Source organism: Arachis ipaensis, chromosome B5, assembly GCF_059453495.1.
Source record: "Arachis ipaensis isolate K30076 ecotype BB chromosome B5, ASM5945349v1, whole genome shotgun sequence".
In the NCBI taxonomy this organism is placed as follows: domain Eukaryota; kingdom Viridiplantae; phylum Streptophyta; class Magnoliopsida; order Fabales; family Fabaceae; genus Arachis; species Arachis ipaensis.
The window spans coordinates 135,516,511-135,535,538 of NC_142440.1; the positions used below are offsets into that span (position 1 = coordinate 135,516,511).

Here is a 19,028-nt window from a genome sequence, read left to right on the forward strand (position 1 = left end):
TTTTTCTTTTTCTTTCTATATTTTTTTTTTCGCCTATTTTTTTTTATTATTTTTTTTTCTGCAAGCTTTGTTCTTTGCTGCTTTTTCTTGCTTCAAGAATCATTTTTATGATTTTTTAGATTATCAAATAACATGTCTCCTAGTCATCATTCTTTCAAGAGCCAACATATTTAACATTCTTAAACAACAACTTCAAAAGACATATGCACTGTTCAAGCATACATTCAGAAAACAAGAAGCATTATCACCACATCAATATAATTAAACTAAGTTCAAGGATAAATTCAAAACTCATGTACTTCTTGTTCTTTTGAATTAAAACAGTTTTTATTTTAAGAGAGGTGATGGATTCATAGGACATTCATAACTTTAAGACAGAGTTACTAACTACTAATGATCATGTAATGAAGACACAAACATAGATAAGCACATAACATAGAAAACGAAAAACAGAGAAAGTAAGAACAAGGAATGAGTCCACCTTAGTGATGTCCTTGAGCTCTTCTATGTCTCTTCCTTGCCTTGGCTGCTCCTCCTTCATTGCTTTTAGATCTTCTCTGATTTCATGAAGGATGATGGAGTGCTCTTGATGTTCCACCCTTAGTTGCTTCCAATAATTGTGTGGAGGAAAATGTATCCCCTGAGGTATCTCAGGGATCTCTTGATTTGCAGTCAAATGTTCTACCACTGAGCTTTAGACCCTTGATGGAAGCTTTTGTCTTCCCTTTCCTCTTTCTAGAGGCTTCTCTGGCCTTAGGTGCCATCAATGGTTATGGAAAAAACAAAAAAGCTATGCTTTTTACCACACCAAACTTAGAATGTTGCTCGCCCTCGAGCAAAAGAAGAAAGAATAGAAGAATAAGAAGAAGATATGGAGGAGATGGATGGGAGTGTGTATTCGGCCATATGGGTGGGATTGGGTGGGAGAGAGATGTTGAATTTTTGAAGGTAGTGGGTGTATGGATGTGAGTGGTAAATGGAAAAAAAACAAGGGATGATCATGAATGGAAAGAGAGATGATGAGGTAGGTGGGGATCCTGTGGGGTCCACAGATCCTGAGATGATCCTGTGGGGTCCACAGATCCTGAGGTGTCAAGGCATTTACATCCCTGTACCAATTTAGGCATGTAAAATGCCCTTGCACACAACTCTGGGCGTTCAGCGCCAGGTTGGTGCCCATTTTGGGCGTTCAACGCCCCTTTGCTGCCATTTCTGGCGTTGAACGCCAGAACCATGCTTGTTCTGGGCGTTCAGCGCCAGGATGCTCCCATTCTGGGCGTTCAGCGCCAGAACTATGCTCTGTTCTGGCGTTTGAACGCCAGACAGATGCTCCTCCAGGGTGTGATTTTTCTTCTGCTGTTTTTGATTCCGTTTTTAATTTTTATATTTATTTTGTGACTCCTCATGATCATGAACCTATAAAGACACATAACTAAGAAAAATATAGTTAGATAAATAAACATTGGGTTGTCTCCCAACAAGCGCTTCTTTAATGTCAATAGCTTGACAGTGGGCTCTCATGGAGCCTCACAGATGTGCAGAGCTTTGTTGAGACTCTCCAACACCAAACTTAGAGTTTGGATATGGGAGTTCAACACCAAACTTAGAGTTTGGTTGTGGCCTCCCAACACCAAACTTGGAGTTTGACTGTGGGGGCTCTGGTTGACTCTGCTTGGAGAGAAGCTTTTTCTGCTTCCTCTCCATGGTTGCAGAGGGAGATCCTTGAGTTTTAAACACAAGGGAGTTCTCATTCCATTGAAGGAATATTTCACCTCTGTCAACATCAATCATAGCTCTTGCTGTGGCCAGGAAAGGTCTTCCTAGGATGATGGATTCATCCTCTTCCTTTCCAGTATCCAGGACTATGAAATCAGTAGGTATGTAAAGGCCCTCAACCTTTACTAATACATCTTTTACTTGTCCATAAGCCTGTTTTCTTGAGCTGTCTGCCATCTCTAGTGAGATTTTAGCAGCTTGCACCCCATAGATTCCCAGTTTCTCTATTACAGAAAGGGGCATGAGGTTTATTCCTGAACCAAGGTCACACAGAGCCTTAAAGATCATGGTGCCTATGGTACAAGGTATTATGAACTTTCCAGGATCCTGTCTCTTCTGAGGCAAAGTCAGTTGATCCAGATCACTTAGTTCATTGATGAACAAGGGAGGTTCAACTTCCCAAGCATCAATGCCAAATAATTTGGCATTCAGCTTCATGATTGCACCAAGAAACTTGGCAGTTTGCTCTTCAGTAACATCCTCATTCTCTTCAGAAGAGGAATACTCATCAGAGCTCATGAAGGGCATAAGGAGGTTCAATGGGATCTCTATGGTCTCTAGATAGGCCTCAGAGTCCTTTGGTTCCTCAGAGGGAAGCTCCTTATTAATCATTGGACGTCCCAGGAGGTCTTCCTCCTTGGGATTCACGTCCTCTCCTCTCCTCACAGGTTCGGCCATGGCGCTTATGTCAATGGCCTTGCACTCTCCTTTTGGATTCTCTTCTGTATTGCTTGGGAGAGTACTAGGAGGGATTTCAGTGATCCTTTTACTCAGCTGGCCCACTTGTGCTTCCAGATTTCTAATGGAAGACCTTGTTTCATTCATGAAACTTACAGTGGCCTTAGATAGATCAGAAACTAGATTTGCTAAATTAGAAGCATTTTGTTCAGAGTTCTCTGTCTGTTGCTGAGTTGATGATGGAAAAGGCTTGCTATTGCTAAACCTGTTTCTTCCACCATTATTAAATCCTTGTTGGGGCTTTTGATCCTTCCATGAGAAATTTGGATGATTTCTCCATGTTGAGTTATAGGTGTTTCCATAAGGTTCACCTAAGTAATTTACCTCTGCTATTGCAGGGTTCTCAGGATCATAGGCTTCTTCTTCAGAAGATGCCTCTTGAGTACTGTTGGATGCAGCTTGCATTCCATGCAGACTCTGAGAGATCATATTGACTTGCTGAGTCAATATTTTATTCTGAGCCAATATGGCATTCAGAGTATCAACCTCAAGAACTCCCTTCTTCATAGGCGTCCCATTACTCACAGGATTCCTTTAAGAAGTGTACATGAACTGGTTATTAGCAACCATGTCAATGAGTTCTTGAGCTTCTGCAGGCGTTTTCTTTAGGTGAATGGATCCACCTGCAGAAGTGTCCAGTGACATCTTTGATAGCTCAGATAAACCATCATAGAATATATCCAGGATGGTCCATTCTGAAAGCATGTCAGAAGGACACTTTTTGGTCAACTGTTTGTATCTTTCCCAAGCTTCATAGAGGGATTCACCTTCTTTCTGTCTGAAGGTTTGAACATCAGCTCTAAGCTTGCTCAGCTTTTGAGGAGGAAAGTACTTGGCTAAGAAAGCCGTGACCAGCTTATCCCAAGAGTTCAGGCTGTCTTTGGGTTGAGAATCCAACCATAATCTAGCTCTGTCTCTTACAGCAAAAGGGAAAAGCATGAGCCTGTAGACTTCAGGATCTACTCCATTAGTCTTAACAGTATCACATATCTGCAAGAATTCAGTTAAGAACTGAAAAGGATCTTCAGATGGAAGTCCATGAAACTTGCAGTTCTGCTGCATCAGAGAAACTAATTGAGGTTTCAGCTCAAAATTGTTTGCTCCAATGGCAGGAATGGAGATGCTTCTTCCATGTAAATTGGAATTAGGTGCAGTGAAGTCACCAAGCATCTTCCTTATATTATTATTATTTTCGGCTGCCATCTCCTTTTCCTGTTCGAAATATTTCTGAAAGGTTATCTCTGGATTGTTGTATTTTAGCTTCTCTTAATTTTTTCTTCAGAGTCCTTTCAGGTTCTGGATCTGCTTTAACAAGAATGTTCTTGTCCTTGCTCCTGCTCATATGACAAAGAAGATGGCACAGAAAAAATAGTAATAATAATATGGATCCTTTATACCACAGTATAGGGATCCTTGTGTTAGTAGAAGAAAAGAAGGGAAGAAAATCTGAACTCAGAGAGAGAGGGGGTTCGGATTTTTGGAGAGTTGAAGGAAAGATGTTAGTATATCAATAAACAAATAGAAGAAGATGAGAGGGGGAAGTGAATTTTCGAAAACAATTTTTGAAAAAGAGTTAGTGATTTTTGAAAATAATTTTTGAAAAAGAGGGAAGATATTTTCGAAAATTAGAGAGAGAGAGTTAGTTAGGTAGTTTTGAAAAAGTTAAGAAACAAACAAAAAGTTAGTTAGTTAGTTGAAACAAATTTGAAAAGATAAGAAGTTGGGAAGTTAGAGAAGATATTTTGAAATCAAATTTTGAAAAAGATAAGATAAGAAGATATTTTTTTTTTTGAAAAGATATGATAGAAATTAGTTTTTGAAAAAGATTTGATTTTTTAAAATCACAATTAATGACTTGATTCATAAGAAATCACAAGATATGATTCTAGAACTTAAAGTTTGAATCTTTCTTAACAAGCAAGTAACAAACTTCAAATTTTTGAATCAAAACTTTAATTGATTATGTTATTTTCAAAAATTATGATATAAAATAAGAAAAAGGTTTTTGAAAATTATTTTTTTGGAATTTTCGAAAATAATCATGAATTTTGAAAAAGATTTGATTTTTGAAAAAGATTTTGAAAAAGATAAGATTTTCAAATTGAAAATTTGATTTGACTCATGAGAAACAACTTGATTTTTAAAAATTTTTGAAAAAGTCAACCCAAATTTTCGAATTTGATGAGAGAAAAAGGGAAAGATATTTTTTTTTTATTTTTGAATTTTTATGATGCAAGAGAGAAAAACACTAAAAAGATGCAATGCATGAAATTTTTAGATCAAAACATGTGATGCATGCAAGAATGCTATGAATGTCAAGATGAACACCAAGAACACTTTGAATGTCAAGATGAACATCAAGAACATATTTTTGAAAAATTTTTAATGCAAAGAAAACATGCAAGACACCAAACTTAGAATTCTTTAATGCTTAGACACTAAGAATTCAAGAATGCATATGATAAACATGAAAAGACACAAAACAAAAAATCATCAAGATCAAACAAGAAGACTTACCAAGAACATCTTGAAGATCATGAAGAACACTATGAATGCATGAAATTTTCGAAAAATGCAAGATGCATATGCAATTGACACCAAACTTATGATATGACTTAAGACTCAAACAAGAAACATGAAATATTTTTGATTTTTATGATTTTCTAATTTTTTTTTGTATTTTCTTTAAATTTTTTTTTTCGAAAATTATTGTGAAAATTAAAAAATAAGGATTCCAAAATTTTTAATATGAATTCTAGGAATCTTGCCATGTTAGTCTTAAAGCTCCAATCAAAGGGTCAGGCATGGCTTAATAGCCAGCCAAGCTTCAACATATAATTACATGGACTGGAGTGATTAGTTGAATACCAATCCCAAAGCAGTTTGGGTATGGCTTTACAGCCAGATAGGATTCAACATGTTTCATGAAACACTAGAATTCATTCTTAAAAATCCTGAGGAAAAATATATTTTTTTGAAAACATTTTTTTTTTTCGAAAACAAAGGAGAAAATTTTGAAATATTTTTGAAAAATTTTTGAAAACAAAACAAAAAGAAAATTACCTAATCTGAGCAACAAGATGAACCGTCAGTTGTCCAAACTCGAACAATCCCCGGCAACGGCGCCAAAAACTTGGTGCACGAAATTGTGATGTCCAGGCTCAAACAATCCCCGGCAACGTGAGCAACTTGGTGCTCTGATCTCAATACATAATTGTCACAACTTCGATACAACTAACCAGCAAGTGCACTGGGTCATCCAAGTAATACCTTACGTGAGTAAGGGTCGAATCCCACGGAGATTGTTGGTATGAAGCAAGCTATGGTCACCTTGTAAATCTCAGTCAGGCAGATATAAAGTGATAATGGTGTTTTCGAATAATAAATAATAGAATAGGGATAGAGATACTTATGTAAATCATTGGTAGGAATTTCAGATAAGTGAATGGAGAGGCTTTTCGTTCCTCTGAACCTCTGCTTTCCTGCTATCTTCATCCAGTCAGTCTTACTCCTTTCCATGGCTGGCTTTATGCAAGGGCATCACCGTTGTCAGTGGCTACATCCCCTCCTCTCAGTGAATCATATGCTCACGCACCCTGTCACGGCACGGCTATTCATCTGTCGGTTCCCGATCATGCTGGAATAGGATTCACCCTCCTTTTGCGTCTGTCACTAACGCCCAGCACTCGCGAGTTTGAAGCTCGTCACAGTCATTCAATCATTGAATCCTACTCAGAATACCACAGACAAGGTTTAGACCTTCCGGATTCTCTTGAATGCCGCCATCATTCTAGCTTACGCCACGAAGATTCTGGTTAGGAGATCTAAGAGATACTCATTCTAGCTTAATTCATGTAGAACAGAAGTGTTTGTCAGGCACGCGTTCATAGGGGAGAATGGTGATGAGCGTCACACATAATCATCACCTTCATCACGTTCTTGGGTGCGAATGGATATCTTAGAAGCGAAATAAGAAGAATTGAATAGAAAACAGTAGTACTTTGCATTAATCTTTGAGGAACAGCAGAGCACCACACCTTAATCTATGGAGTGCAGAAACTCTACCGTTGAAAATACATAAGTGAAAGGTCCAGGCATGGCCGAGATGGCCATCCCCCTGAACGAGATCACAGGATCAAAATACAATCCAGGATGCCTAATACAATAGTAAGAGGTCCTATTTATAATAAACTAGCTACTAGGGTTTACATGAGTAAGTATTTGATGTATAAATCCACTTCCGGTGCCCACTTGGTGTGTGTTTGGGCCGAGCTTAAGTGTTGCACGTGCAGAGGCCATTTGTGGAGTTGAACGCCAGTTTTTATGCCAGTTTGGGCGTTCAACTCTGGTTTTGGATCCTTTTCTGGCGCTGGACGCCAGATTTGGGTAGAAAGCTGGCATTGAACGCCAGTTTACGTCGTCAATTCTTGGCCAAAGTATGGACTATTATATATTTCTGGAAAGCCCTGGATGTCTACTTTCCAACGCAATTGAAAGCGCGCCATTTCGAGTTCTGTAGCTCCAGAAAATCCACTTTGAGTGTAGGGAGGTCAGAATCCAACAGCATCAGCAGTCCTTTTTCAACCTCTGAATCTGATTTTTGCTCAAGTCCCTCAATTTCAGCCAGAAAATACCTGAAATCACAGAAAAACACACAAACTCACAGTAAAGTCCAGAAATGTGAATTTAACACAAAATCTATTAAAAACATCCCTAAAAGTAACTAGATCCTACTAAAAACATACTAAAAACAATGTCAAAAAGCGTATAAATTATCCGCTCATCACTATGCTAATACCTAACTATTCACTCTTAGTGCTAACCCAACTAAGAAAGGGATACTTCACAGGTACAAGATACAAGACATAGACATACCTAAAGAAATCAGAAAATAACTCTAGACTTTTCTCTCAAGTGTATCACTCAGCCTTTTTCCACTCATGGCTTTTACTTTAGCTTTCTCACAATGCATTTTCTCACAAGAAATTACAGAAAGATAAACATAGAAAAGTACATTACAATCTATAAAACATGAAGGAGATTGACTTCATTAACAGCCTCTTTGCTATGTGCAAAACCAGATTTGCAAACCTCACATGCAGTTCTTCAGTATTGGCCGAATGTTTCTTTGAAAGAAAGCATTATCCAAGTAGAGGAACTTCTTTCCAGAACACTACTCTCACAACTCTGGTTTTCTCTCCTTGGTTCTGAATGAGCACAAAGTCTTCTTTTATCTCCTTACATGTTGCTGGGTTCTTCTTCCAAGGTCAACACCTTGAGCCTTGAGCTTCACCAACCCACAGATTTACTTTTTCTCATTAAACCTTAGAGTAGAAACTTTGTTTCTGACTTCTTCATCTTGACCGAAAGCCATAAAGCAGCAACCACAAAAATCTTCCAATGGTTAACTTAATCTGAGCCCTTGAAAACTAACTTGGTCCCCAAGACATGTTTGAGACCGTGGATTTACAGCAGAGAGGAACATAAATCTTCTTTTCCATATAATCCAAAATGGAGATACAGAGAGTTGAAGATGAAGAGAAGAAAGTGTGTTGCATGTATGAGGAAATTGGTTACCTTTAACTTAAGCTTGCTATGGTTTGAATTTGCTGATTAGACTTCTGTGTTTCAAGCTTGGACTTTCTCTTTCATGCTTCTTTGATGATCACCTTAGGGAAGAAGCTTTCTCTTTCTCTTTCTCACTTTTCTGAGTTTGTGATTTGACTAAGACAGAGGAGAGAAGAACATTGCTCTGGTGACAGCAAGTGAGAGGGAGAGTGAAGACTTCAATCTTGTATGAAAAGCTTTGTGGGATCAACTTGGATTTATGGACAAGGGCTTGGATTGGGTTTGATTTGCTTGGCCCGTTGGTTCCTTTCTTTGTTTTCTTTTGGGCTTCGTTTGAGTTGCCAACCCATCAGCCTTGTTCCATTTTTCATTTCATTTGGGCTGCAGTATTGCAACAATAAATAATTAGCTTCATATAATTATAAACAATCAACATTTAATTATTTATTTTGCCCAATTAAATAATGTTTGTCATCACTAATTAATTTAGTTAATTTCTTAACTCAACAATCTCCCCCTTGATGACAAACATAATTAAAACATTTATCAAAAGGAATTGAATTTGAATAGAGTTAAGAAACTTCCCTTTGAATGATGTCACTTGCTTTTGTGTTGCTCCCCCTTTCTCTTTCAAGAGTTGCTCCCCCTAGATTTATGCTCTTCTCTTCTTTCCTATTTGCATATACTTATTGGGAACACAATAAAATACTATATACTGTCCATGGATGCAGCAAACAGTAATAGTTTCAAACAGTTATAACATCTCATGAAACAGAGCTAAGGAATTTTACAAAAAATAGCCAAAAGTTCAGCCTAAAACTGAATCAAAATATCTCAGCAATAATAACAATTATCCAGCTCAAGCTTTAACCAAAACAGAGCATCAAGACAAACAAAGGCAAAACAGCAACAGATCATACGAAGCAAGTTCAAATTCTCATGCCAAAAAATCACAGCAGTAGCAAAATTAGCAAATTATATGCTACTAAATTCAATTCAATTTATATAGCTACTAAATTCAATTCAATTCATATTCAATTCAATTCATACAGCTACTCCCCCTTTTGTGATCAAGGGTGCAATAGTTAATGAACTAAAATCCTGCAACAAGAGGTTCAGAGACTTTCCTTTGATGATACCAGATTAACTTGATGTGCTCCCCCTTTCTTTCATATGAGATGCTCCCCCTTAATGTATGCTTATCGCTTAACCTGAGGACACAGACAATAATGTCAACACAACAATCCAATGTATATACATGCTTATCTGGAATTCTATGGTTGCACAAAAGTCTAATAATCCATAAAAGCACATATTGCAAATGACGGCAGCATGTAAGCAACAATTCACCAGTACAACATAAAGTTCAAATGACTTAAAGTCATCCAAGTTCAGTTCACAAACAAGTAAAATAGATTTCAATTCATAAACACAAGTCAATTAACAAACACAAGACTAAACAAAACTAATATCCAATAATCTCAGTAAGTCTTATGTCTTATCAAGCCTCATATATGCATTTTTCTCCCCCTTTTGTCATCAAGGTGGGAAAAATAAAACAAAACAAAACTTGCAAAAAAGTGTGTTAGAGGCATGTTAAAGCTAAATATTGCGTTTTGAAATACTAAGAAAAATTCGGAAGAGAAATAAAGATCATATTTCAATCTGCAACACCATTTTATATAACAAAACTCACAAATGTGCAAAGACCAATTTTTGGTAAAAATTCATTAGAACTAAAAAGAGAGTTTTATATCACTTGAAGGTTTCAAAAAACAAAAAGAGACCACATGTGTAATAAGATTCAAGCATGGTCTATGTCCATTTTTACACAACAAAAACTAGATCTCTCATTTCTTATTCAACAAATGTCTCTTTGACATGCAAAATAGAATTCTCAAACAAGACATTAGCACAATTAAAACAGAAGTTGCAGTTTTTCAAAAATTGAAATGATGATAATGAGAAATGTAAAAAAGACATGCACAATACATGAATAGGTTTGTAATTGCAGCAAGTTAAGAGTGTTCTTGAAAAAAGAAAGTTCAGAACCCTATTCCAAGAAAGTTCAGAGCCCAGAAGATAAAATTCAGAGTGATGGTTCTTCTTCTACCCATAATTGTCTCATCCGAACCTATGATACAAAAACTTCAACAAACACATCAGCAATTTTCAAACAATGAATCATGACTTAAAATTCCTAGACTGGTCCTAAGCATGCAAAATCTGTCCTTAGCTAATGGTTTTGTGAAAATATCTGCTAATTGCTCTTCTGATTTAACAAATTGAATGCTAATATCCCCCTTTTGGACATGTTCTCTTATTGAGTGAAATTTCACTTCAATATGCTTAGTCCTAGAGTGCAAAACTGGATTTTTAGAAATATTAATGGCACTCATATTATCACATATTAAGGGAATATTTTCAGCATTTAATTTGTAATCGGTAAGCTGTGTTTTTAACCATAAAAGCTGAGAACAACAAGAAGAAGCAGCAATATACTCAGCCTCTGCAGTGGATAAGGCCACTGTTGGTTGCTTTTTACTTGACCAAACATTCAATGACTTTCCAAGGAAGCAACATAGGCCTGAAGTACTCCTTCTATCAACTCTATCACCAGCAAAATCTGCATCACAATAACTGACTGCAGAAAAATTATCAATCTTAGGATACCAAAGATCAAAATTGGATGTGCCATGAACATATCTAATGATTCTCTTAACTGCAGAAAGATGTGACTCTTTTAGTTTGGATTGGAACCTAGAACACAATCCAACACTTTGCACAATATCGGGTCTAGAGGAATTTAAGTACATAAGAGAACCAATCATTCATCTATACCTAGTTTCATCAACATCTTTCTCAGTTTCTCCTTTATCTAATTTTGAACTAGGATGCATGGGGGTTCCCATAGGTTTGGCATTTTCCATACCAAATTTCTTAACTAATTCCTTGGCATACTTCACTTGATGAATGAAAATACCTTTTTCAGTTTGTTTAATTTGCAGCCCAAGGAAAAAATTAAGTTCACCCATCATACTCATGTCAAATTCACTTGTCATGAGTTTTCCAAAATCAGAACAGAGGGATTCATTGGCTGATCCAAAAATAATGTCATCAACATATATTTGGACTAGAATAAAAGAATCATTAGAGTTCTTGATAAATAGAGTTGTGTCAGTGGTGCCTCTTTAAAAATCATTTTTTAAAAGAAAAGAGCTAAGTCTCTCATACCAAGCTCTAGGAGCTTGTCTTAAACAATAGAGAGCTTTAGATAATTTGAAAACATGATTAGAAGGCTCTTTATTTTCAAAACCAGGAGGCTGCTCCACATACACTTCTCTATCTATCACACCATTCAAAAATGCACATTTCACATCCATTTGATATAATTTAAAACCACAAATGCAGCATAGGCTAAGAGAAGTCTTATGGCTTTCATTCGGGCAACATGGGCAAATGATTCATCAAAGTCTATTCCTTCTTCTTGGTCATATCCTTGTGCCACTAGCCTTGCCTTGTTTCTTGCAATGCTACCATCTTCTCCCAACTTGTTCCGGAATATCCACTTGGTGCCGGTCACTTTCTTTCCACTTGGCCTTGGAACCAAAGTCCAAACTTGGTTCTTCTCAAACTCTTGGAGCTCATCTTCCATTGCCTTTACTCATGAAGGGTCATTAAGGGCTTCCTTAACATTTTGAGGCTCCATTTGAGAGAGAAGGCAATGTTTGTTCCTTCATTCTCTTTTCTTGTTGAAGACCGAGTTCTAACCCCATGAGAGACGTTCCTAATGACAAATTTCTTAGGATAATTCTTTAAGAATCTCCATTCATGAGGTCTGGTGGATTTGGAGGCAGATTCAGATACCAAGGGATTCTGGGTGTTGCTGGCTTCAGGATTTCCTTCAGATTTATGAGACAAAATAGAATTGTCTCTTGAATTTTCAGCAGTTGCAGTTTCTGGTTCAGTTTGACCAGACTTTTCCTTTTCATGATTTTGAGTGGTTTCATTTTCCTTTTGAGCTTGATTTTTTGCATCACAATCTTCCAAAATGCTTTGCACCAGGTTAGTATCACAAAATATAACATGTATGGACTCCTCAATAATCCTAGCATCTTGATGATAAATCCTATATGCTTTACTAGTTGTGGAATATCCTACAAACAAACACTCATACGCCTTTAGATCAAAATTACCCAAATTATCCTTGTTATTTAAAACAAAACATTTGCATCCAAATATGTGCAAGTAGTCTAAGTTTGGTGGGTAACCTTTCCAAAGTTCATAAGGGGTTTTCTTCAAAATTTTTCTTATGATTGTTCTATTCAAAATATGGCAAGCCGTGTTAACTGCTTCAGCCCAAAGGAATTTTGGAACATTACTCTCATAAAGCATAGCTCTTGTCATCTCTTGTATGCTTCTATTTCTTCTTTCCACAACACCATTTTGTTGTGGTGTTCTTGGATAAGAGAAGTTGTGAGATATTCCAAATTTCTCACAAAAGGATTCAAATAAATTATTTTCAAATTCAGTTCCATGATCACTTCTTATAGAAGATATTTTTAAATCCTTTTCATTTTGAATTTTCTTGCAAAAAGGTTCAAAGGCCGAAAATGCTTCATTTTTGTGTGCAAGAAATAAAACCCAACCAAACCTAGTATAGTCATCCACAATTACTAAACCATAATGTTTACCACCTAGGCTTTGAGTTCTTGTTGGACCAAATAAATCAATGTGTAGCAATTCAAGTGGTCTTTTAGTAGAGATGTCTTCCTTTGGTTTAAAAGAACTTTTTGTTTGTTTTTCCATTTGGCAAGCATCACAAGTGATGTCTTTCTCAAACTTTATCAAAGGAAGACCTCTTACTAATTCTTTCTTTACAAGTTTGTTTATTTGAAACATACTTGCATGGCCCAATATTTTGTGCCATAACCACTTTTCAGATTCTTTAGAGTGAAGACAAGCTACATTTTGATCCTTTAGTTCATCAAGAGTAAGTCCATACATATTATTAAAACGCTTGGCAACAAAAATCACTTCATTTGTCTTCTCATTAACAACACATCATTCAAGTCTTTTGAAAGTCACTAAATATCCTAAATCACACAGCTGACTTATACTCAAAAGATTGTGCTTCAAACTGCATACTAAAAGTACATCATCAATGAAAGTAGATTGTTCATTACCTACTTTTCCAACAGCAATGATTTTACCTTTACCATCATCTCCAAAGGTCACAAAACCTCCATCATACTTATTTAGTTTGATGAAGTAGGTTGACCTTCCAGTCATGTGCCTTGAACATCCACTATCCATGTACCACATGTCCTTTTTGTTCTTGGATGCTAGCAAATCTGCATGAAGAGTTTCAAGTAGCCTTAGGTATCCAAATTAATTTGGATCCTTTGAAGTTAATCCATCTTGGTTGCCCAAGTGCATTGAAATCACAAACAACATTGTAAACTTTGTTTCCCACAACTCTCTTTTCAATGAAACATTGTGCATATGAGTGACAAAATTTTTTGGAATTTACACAATGATTTTCTGATGTGTGTCGCTGAAATTGAGGTGAGTTGCATTGCTTGAAGTGATTGAAGGGTTGAAATTTTCTGGTTTTTGGAGGAGATGCATTTTTTTTGACAAACTGATTTTTGTTATAATTATTCCTCTTTGCAAAAATATTTTTACCAGAATTTTTGAAAACCTTTGGATTTTTCAAAAATGAGGTTTTGTTGTAAAAAAGTGGTTTCTTGAAAGCTCCCTCATTTTTCGAAATGTATCCCAAGCCTGGCCTGTTTGAACTCGGTTCGGTTCTTGGTGAAGTCTCATTTTCACTTGTCTACTTCATCAAATTTTTCTTCAAATGTTGGAGCATATCCAATACCAGATTTGATTGGTGTGGATTTAGTATTTGATGAAGAAGCCACAAATTTTATGGAGGAATCATTGAAAACTGCATCTTCCTTGGCTATATAGCCTAAATCGAATTTTTCAAATAATGGTCTTTGACTTGCAAGTAATCTGTCCAAGTTACTAGAACTTTTGAGCAAATTTTGCTAAGTCACCATTCAGTCTTTTAATCATATCATTTAATCTTTTATTTTCAGCAATTAACTCATGAGAAGGATCCACAATGTGCTTTCCTTTTAATTTTTCAAGTTCAGATTTTAGAAATCTGTTTTCTTCAATGATGTCTAAAGCACATTCAGTTTCCTTCACTTTTTCTTTTAAAAAATTATTTTCAGCTCTTAACACATCTCTTTCAGATCTACACTCATTGTATTTGTCAAGAAGTTTTGAGGTGTTTAAGGTGAGATCATCAATAATAGCATGTAGATCATCCATAGACAAATCAAAGTAATTTACCTCATCAAAATTTTTGTTTCCAGCCATGAAACAGTCTTTGTTTTCACCTTCAGACTCTTCTTCCTCATTGGAGTCGTTCTCGAGATCCTCCCAAGCTGCCATGAGCATTCTCTTCCTTTCCTTCTTTCCTTTGTCCTCCTTTTTGAGCTTTGGACAATTTAGCTTGAAATGTCCAGCCTCCTTGTAATGATGACACGTCACCTTGCTCAAGTCGATCTTGTGTTCCTTTGAACTTGAACCCTTGTATTTTTCTTTGTTCTTCATCATCCTTCTAAATCTCCTAGCAAAAAACAAAAGCTCATTATCTGAAATACCATCACTAGACTCACTCTCTTTTGGTTCTATTTGTGACTTGAGGGCTATTCCCTTTTTCTTTGAGTCTGTGTTTGTGTGTATGGTTTCATAGGCAAGGAGTTTTCCTCTCAGCTCATCATAGGTTATGGGACTTAGGTTGTTGCTCTCGATTAGGACAATGGCAGTGGTTTCCCATTCTTTTGTGAGGCTTCTAAGGAGTTTTCTCACCAAGATTTATTCTGCATAGTTTGTACCCATAGCATCAAGGTTGTTGATTATGATTGAGAATCTCTCAAACGCTTCATCAATGCTTTCTCCATCCTTCATGCTAAACATCTCGTACTCTTTTCGCAGCATATCAATCCTTGTTTCTTTGACTTGTTTAGTGCCTTCGTGTGTAACCTGGAGTTTTTCCCAGATTTCTTTGGCTGTCTTGCATCTAGACACCTTCTGGTACTCTTCAAAGCTGATAGCACAGTGAAGAAGGTTGATTGCTTTAGCATTTAGCTCTATCTTCTTCTTATCATCTTCATTCCATTCAGCTTCTTCTTTTGGAGTAACCACTCCATCAGCACTTGTTTTTGTTGGGATCTTGGGACCGCTCACTACAATCTTCCATATGTTGTAGTCGATAGATTGGATGAAGATTCTTATCCATTCTTTCCAGTAAGAATAGTTCTTCCCGTTGAAGAAAGGTGGCCGGTTGTTTGACTGGCCTTCAGTAATGGTGTAGGCAACTGTGGTTGTGCCCAAGTTGTTCGCCATTGAATCTTTGCTCCAAGCGGTTAAGCTTGATTCTTGAGACATTAGCTCTGATAACAATTGAAGGTTGTGGTAGGCTTAGAGAAGGGGGGTTGAATCTATGCCTTCCTTTTAAGTTGCTATTATGACCCCTTTTAAACAAACTTTCAATTCTGATTCTGTTTGTACTCAGCAGCAGAAATTTATACGATAATTTGTTTTTGTCTCATGAATATCAGAAAACAGAACACAGCAGAGAAGAGAAAAGCTAACACCAACATGTATCCTGGTTCAGTTGCCTTGTGCTATGCAACCTACGTCCAGTCTCCTCCACAACTATGGAAGAATTTTTACTATAGTTAACAGTATTACATACACCAATTTCATAGGATTGACCCACTCCTTTCTCACTCCAGTTCTAACCTAACTTGACATTGGCTATGCTAATACCTAACTATTCACTCTTAGTGCTAACCCAACTAAGAAAGGGATACCTCACAGGTACAAGATACAAGACATAGACATACCTAAAGAAATTAGAAAATAACTCTAGACTTTTCTCTCAAGTGTATCACTCAGCCTTTTTCCACTCATGGCTTTTACTTGAGCTTTCTCACAATGCCTTTTCTCACAAGAAATTACAAAAAGATAAACATAGAAAAGTACATTACAATCTGTAAAAATGAAGGAGATTGACTTCATCAACAGCCTCTTTGCTATGTGCAAAACCAGATTTGCAAACCTCAGATGCAGTTCTTCAGTATGGGCCGAATGCTTCTTTGAAAGAAAGCATTATCCAAGTAGAGGAACTTCTTTCCAGAATACTACTCTCACAACTCTGGTTTTCTCTCCTTGGTTCTGAATGAGCACAAAGTCTTCTTTTATCTCCTTGCATGTTGCTGGGTTCTTCTTCCAAGGTCAACACCTTGAGCCTTGAGCTTCACCAATCCACAAATTTACTTTTTCTCATTAAACCTTAGAGTAGAAATTTTGTTTCTGACTTCTTCATCTTAACCGAAAGCCATAAAGCAGCAACCACAAAAATCTTCTAATGGTCAACTTAATCTGAGCCCTTGAAAACCAACTTGGTCCCCAAGACATGTTTGAGACTGTGGATTTACAGCAGAGAGGAACATAAATCTTCTTTTCCATATAACCCAAAATGGAGATACAGAGAGTTGAAAATGAAGAGAAGAAAGTGTGTTGCATGTATGAGGAAATGGGTTACCTTTAACCTAAGCTTGATATGGTTTGAATTTGCTGATTAGACTTCTGTGTTTCAAGCTTGGACTTTCTCTTTCTTGCTTCTTTGATGATCACTTTAGGGAAGAAGCTTTCTCTTTCTCTTTCTCACTTTTCTGAGTTTGTAATTTGACTAAGACAGAGGAGAGAAGAACGTTGCTTTGGTGACAGCAAGTAAGAGGGAGAGTGAAGACTTCAATCTTGTATGAGAAGCTTTGTGGGATCAACTTGGATTTATGGACACGGGCTTGGATTTGGTTTGATTTGCTTGGCCCATTGGTTCCTTTCTTTGTTTTCTTTTGGGCTTCGTTTGAGTTGCCAACCCATCAGCCTTGTTCCATTTTCCATTTCATTTGGGCTGCAGTATTGCAACAATAAATAATTAGCTTCATATAATTATAAACAATCAACATTTAATTATTTATTTTGCCCAATTAAATAATATTTATCATCACTAATTAATTTAGTTAATTTCTTAACTCAACATTTCCATATTCCTTTACTCTTATTAGTTGCTCATTGACCCTATTCAAATAAGTATGTTGCATTTTGGATTTATTAATATATAGAGTTACTTTTATTTTTAATTAATTCTCTATTTTATTTCATTTAATTATGTCTTCTGTTCTTATATTTTTATGAGTATTAATTCCATGTTAATGGAGTAGATTTTCTACTTGACATGGGGATTGATTAAGAGGAGACACTTGAGTTGGAATGCTCAAGTGCTTAGTTAAATTGGACGTTGTTGGCTAATTCTGTACCTACTAACGCTAGACCTTCCCAAGGGAGAGGATTAGGATTTACGGGTAAGAGTTAGCTCAATCATTTGACTTTTCTTTATTTAGTAAGGGTTAACTAAGTGAAAACAACAACCTCTTTACTCTACACTTGAGAAGATTCCAACAAGAATAGAACTTCCAATTAATCATTCCCCCAGTCAAGGCCTTTTAATATTAATAATAATTCTTAGTTTTATTGCTTTAATTTACAATTATTTTAATTACTCATTATCCAACTCAAACCTTCTGGAAAATTTTTGATTAATAAATTAGCACGCTTTCTTGCAACTCGTTGGGAGACGACCTGGGACTCATACTCTCAGTATTTTTAATTCTAAAATTTGTGACAACTTTTCTAAATTGACGATGCAGATCTTAGCTGGTTAAGAACTATACTCACAACGTATTCCATGTTTTGATTTCTTAATTAGCCGACTTCTGCCTGCCGTTCAATTTTTGGCGCCGTTGCCGGGGAGTTGCAATAGCGTGCTAGATTATTAATTAGTGTACATATTTTTATTTTTATTTGCATATTTTATTTTTATTTCTGTTACCATGAGCTATATGTCTTTCTCATTGAATGACGCGTTCACTGCCTGATCCGTGCTTAGCCGCTTTTGATCCTGAAATTGAAAGAACTCTTTCACGTATTAGGCGAGCTCGACGTCGGTTAGCCTTTGAGGGTGGTGAAGTGATTGTTATCGATTCACCAGTCTCATCTGAGGGCAAATCTGAACCGCCATCTGAGAGCGAGACAAGCTCCTTTACTACTGATCCAGTTGATTCACGTGCAGGTAACATGGCAGAACCTAGGAGAATTACTCTCCAGGAAGCTGGAGCCCCAGATTTTACACTGCAACCTTATCAAGTGCATCATCCAAATCTGGCTGCAGATTTTGAGCTAAAAATTGCACTAATCAACTTGATGCCCAAGTTTCATGGCTTACCTGCTCAAGAGCCTATTAAGCACCTTAGGAATTTCCAGACAGCCTGTTCTACTGTTAAGCGTAATGGTGCAGATGAAACTTCTATTCTGTTAACTGCCTTCCCATTTTCTCTTGAGGGAAAGGCAAGGGAGTGGTACTACTCCCAACCTGAAGTGACTGTTACCAACTGGGATACACTCAGGAAAGAATTTTTGGAAAAATACTTTTCAGTTGAAGTCACAGATAGACTGAGGAAAGAGATCTCCTGCATTGTTCAAGGAGACTCGGAGACTCTCTATGAATACTGGGAGCGTTTTAAGAACCTTCTAGACTCATGCCCCCATCACATGATTGACAGACTAGTGTTGATCAGCTACTTCACTCAAGGCATGAACCCCCAGGATAAGACCACATTGGATGGTGCTAGTAATGGTTCCCTGAAAAAGTACAGAATCACAGATGAAGCATGGCAACTGATCAGCGACTTAGCTGAGTCCACTAGGAATCACAGGCAGAGGCGCAGCCACTCAAAAACTGTTACAAAGGTTTCCTCTAGCATTGAGACTACTGCTCTTACACAGAGTATATGTGAAAT

General features: G+C 36.8%; 2 non-coding genes and 1 pseudogene across 2 annotated transcripts; 1 reads left to right on the plus strand and 2 right to left on the minus strand.

The window, feature by feature from the left end:
• Nucleotides 1-3,213: 3,213 nt before the first annotated feature.
• Nucleotides 3,214-3,321, plus strand: LOC148565879 (small nucleolar RNA R71). The gene has a single exon (XR_015884252.1). It is a non-coding gene; the product is annotated as a small nucleolar RNA R71 (small nucleolar RNA).
• Nucleotides 3,322-13,913: 10,592 nt separating this feature from the next.
• On the minus strand, nt 13,914-15,507 carry LOC148565880 (uncharacterized; annotated as a pseudogene).
• A 3,171-nt stretch (nt 15,508-18,678) lies between these two features.
• Nucleotides 18,679-18,786, minus strand: LOC148565881 (small nucleolar RNA R71). Its single transcript, XR_015883989.1, has one exon. It is a non-coding gene; the product is annotated as a small nucleolar RNA R71 (small nucleolar RNA).
• Between the last annotated feature and the right edge of the window lie 242 nt (nt 18,787-19,028).